At 40.1% G+C, this 4,047-nt stretch overlaps 1 pseudogene; it reads left to right on the top strand.

Annotated features, from left to right (window-relative positions):
• Positions 1 to 3,142: 3,142 nt before the first annotated feature.
• On the top strand, positions 3,143 to 3,598 carry LOC102859121 (annotated as a pseudogene).
• The last annotated feature ends 449 nt before the right edge of the window (positions 3,599 to 4,047 follow it).

The raw sequence follows: 4,047 nt of genomic DNA, 5'->3' as shown, positions 1-4,047 counted from the left end.
CTCTCTGCACAGAATATGTGAGGAAGTTTTTTTTAAAGATAGTCATAAGTCTCCAGTGTCATGGAGCTACACCAAAGTCAATGTTTTAAGCTAGAGAAGGAAATATTTGTTATGCTACTGATCTTGAAAGGAGCTCTGGTGATATATGGTAAGGTGTTGCACTGCCAACTCAAAAGTACGTGGTTCTAATCTACCTTTCTCTGAAAGGAGAATGATAGCAAAGTCTCCTTCTTAGTGATTAACTGTTTCTGAAAATCTGCTACAAGGTCAACTAAGTGTTTGTTCTGATTCAGTGGTACACAACAAAAAATGACCTTGAAAGAAATCTCTAAAGTACCTATAATCTCTTTCCTCCTATATCCTTATATACTTTAAACCCTTCTCCCTAATCTTACCAGCTGTTGTTGTTGTTGTTATGTGCCGTCGAGTCACTTGCGACTCATAGCGACCCTGTACAGCAGCCCTAAACTCTGCTCTGTCCTATGCCAATCACACTGTCTCTGACACTCCCATCCCGATTATCCCAGTCACTGAATCAATCCACCTCATAGAGGGCCTTCCCCTCCTGCGCTGTCCCTCCACCCTATCAAGCATGATATCCTTCTCCAAGGACTGGTCTCTCCTCACAACATGTCCAAAGTATGTTAGACGGACCCTCAGAATCCTTGCCTCCAAGGAGCCACCCAGTTTAACACTTTCTAGGACGAATCTGTTTGTTTTCCTAGCAGTCCATGGTATTCTCAATACTTTTCTCCAGCACCACAGCTCAAAGGCATCAATTCTCTTTCTATTCTCCTTGGTCATTGTCCAACTCTCTGATGCATAACAAGTGATTGTGAAGACCATGGCCTATATCAAACGCACCTTAGTCTCCAGAGAGATACCATTGCTCTTCAGTACTTTGGAGAGGTCCCTAACAGGAGACTTTCCCATAGTAATGCGCCTCTTAATTTCCTGGCTACTGGTGCCAAGAGTGTTGACTGTGGAGCCAAGCAAACTAAAGCTGTGTACAATCTCAATCTCTTCACCATCCATCCTGATACTGCCAATTGGTCCAGTGGTGAGAATCTTTGTCTTCTTAATATTGAGCCTCAATCCATATTGGAGGTTGCAGTCCTTGACCCTCTGCAGCAGGTGCTTCAGGTCCTCTTCAGTTTCAGCAAGCAGGGTTGTATTATCTGCATAACGCAGATTGTTGATAAATCGTCTACCAATCTTGACCCCAGATTTATCCTCATAGAGCCCAGCTATTCTAACTTAACTTACCAGCTAGTCTAACTTAAAACTTGAAGGAAGCCCTGGTGACCTACTGATTAGGGAGTTTCAATGCCAACCTAAAGACAGGTAGATAAGTAATCTCCTCCAGTAATTTACAACTTAGGAAAACCTTTGAGTTGGTTGCAACTCCACATCATTGAAGGTTTTTTTAGTTAAAATCACAAACATACCCTATAGTTTTCCATTAGGTAATATTCAGTAAAAATGGTTACTCTCAGTTGACACAGTGGAAAGTGAAAACTGTTTCCTTTCATTGTTTGTAGCAATTAAAGAAAGTTCAGGGAAGCCATATACAGAAAGTATATGAGCCATTAGATGAGTTTACTAAAGCATCAATTTATCTTAGCTCCTGAAATAACATTGAATCAATAACAGGTAAAATCAACCACTGGAAATGGGTGTAACTGATGGTGTAAATGAAGTGTAGCATATGCATTATTACAGCTAACTGCATATGTAACGCACTTTAGTCCAGACCTTATTGCTAATTTACCAAATTATACTGCAGAGTAGACTGAACAGCACTAGATTAAAAGACTGTTCTGGGCTGAATAGGACACAGACAATGAATAGTGTGATCTGTGGGCGTGCAAGACATTCGTTACCTACTGAGAGTGCATTCTGGTTGCAAACACATCATAAATTACATACTTGTTCTGTCCACAGCCACAGACTCATCTGTTAGTTTTTCTCTCCCTCTTTTGTTTTTGTACTTTATGAACTGCTAAATTAAACTGTACTGGATGTTCCCTTGATGGAGTTAGAACACAAACTATTTCTCAGCTTAGGGATAGATTAGAAAGCAATATGTAATATAGATGAAGCTCTTTTGAGTATCAAGCTCTGAAGGAGGATTTTTGAGGGTGATTGTTAAGAGCATAAAGACTTTAGTTCTTGCTCTGCAGATAGCTTGCAACAAATTAGGTCATTCATGACTTTCCAAGGAGATGTAAAATGTGGAATTTGTAAATTCCTTTAAAGCAAAGTATATACTACCAGAAGAACACAAAATTAAAAAGTATAGTTCAAAGCTTGAAAAGACCTGTTTTAAATACATTTTGGACATTATGAAATATTTTAAATATGCAAAAGAACCTAGGCAATGATTTGACCTTTAATGTCATGTGTCTAACATATATATATATACACACATGCATACATTTTATCTTTGCCTTCTTTTCATAAGATAGGTTACTTTCCCAGGAATTACAATTTTTCAATCATCAGCTAAAAGCCCTCATTCTATTACTCTCTTTCTTCATCGTTATTCTGGAATTAGTTTGCTTAATGAACACCAATTAAGTCCATAGGGAATTGTGCTGCTAACCTAAAGCCCTTACTTATGGTTTAAATCTTCCAGCAGCTTCTAAAAAGAAAGATGGGCAATTCCCCTTTTGTTTGCTTTATACTCTCATACATCCAGTGGAAGTCAGCTATGAATTGGTTCCAACTTGTCAGCAATGAATGCATTTTATGCACTGGGATACTAACAAGTTGGATGCTTGAATTCACCAAGTAACCAATGGGAGATAGGTAAGACGTCTACTCTCAATACAATTTATAGACTAAGAAACCCAATGCAGGGTTGTATGACTGAAAATTGTCTCGAAGGCAATGAGTTAGTGGGTATATATACTGAAAGGTGAAATACCACAAAGTGTATTCTCTGATTACAATGCTATGATAATTAGAAATCAACAGATTAAGGGGGATAATCAAGTACACAGAAGGTAAACAATTCATTGCTTGTTTTAAAAGCACTGGAAAAGAGAAGATTTTTTTTTTAAATTTAAAAACATTACTGAATTCAGCAGCTGCCTCTGAGCTGTGAGACTAAGTCATTGACGATAGCACCCAACCCCCCATGGGCAAAAGCTTCTGGGACACAATGATGGTGTTGCAGAAGAAAGGCCCCCCAACAGCCCAGGCTAGGCCCAAGTAGACAATCTTTGGGTTCAGAGAAGAGGTGAAGATGTGGAGATATCCAAGAAATGAGCTGCAGACCAGAACAAGCAGCATTCTATCACCAAGAACATTGTCAAGTTGGACCAGGAAACAGAAGAGATGAACCACCACGAAGTGGCCCTGGAAGTGGGTAGGGAAGGTGATTCAGCAGGTCTGGCAGAGGAAGAGGCTCACGCAGAAGGACCTGGTCACAAAAATCAATAAGAAACTGCAGTGATTGTCCATTATAAGAGTGGGCAGTGGATAGACCATCCCTAACAACCATGTGCTGAGCAAGATCCAGCTGGCTATCGGTCTCATGCTCCGGGGCAAGGATGGGAGGCAGAAAATCGAGGAGGGGCCAAGGACAAAATAAACACAAAGTCTCAAAGTCAGTGACAGCTTGTTCATCTGCTTCTCAACCCCAGGACAGGCCATTGTGGAGGTTCCAGCCTTGCAAAGTAAAACAAGCAAAAATCTTGAAAGAAAACATAGCATAAAAAACCTTTGAGCAATGTCAAAAGCAGTCATCAGAGGTCAACCAAAACAAAAAATATACCTAAATCAAAAAAGATAGAAAATTATTACCTCAGGTTTGTTGCTGCCCAGGACCAGACAGGGTCTTTGTGCAACCACAGCTCCTGCAGCCACCACACAATGTCCTCTAATTTAGTAGAAACGCTGCAGTCCCTCCTCCAGCCAGCTTCTACCATTCCTGGGTATGCCCACTGAAGAAGAATAGCAGCAATAGGGATAACAATGGCAAAGATTAAAATAAGGAACTAGAACATATACCTTCTTCATCCTTTATCCACAATGGAGACA

Source organism: Elephantulus edwardii, unplaced genomic scaffold (genome assembly GCF_000299155.1).
Source record: "Elephantulus edwardii isolate Elephantulus edwardi_28Jun2011 unplaced genomic scaffold, EleEdw1.0 scaffold00240, whole genome shotgun sequence".
Lineage (NCBI taxonomy): Eukaryota > Metazoa > Chordata > Mammalia > Macroscelidea > Macroscelididae > Elephantulus > Elephantulus edwardii.
The sequence above is the reverse complement of the archived record's forward strand: the minus strand, read 5'-3'. Positions and strand labels throughout refer to the sequence as shown.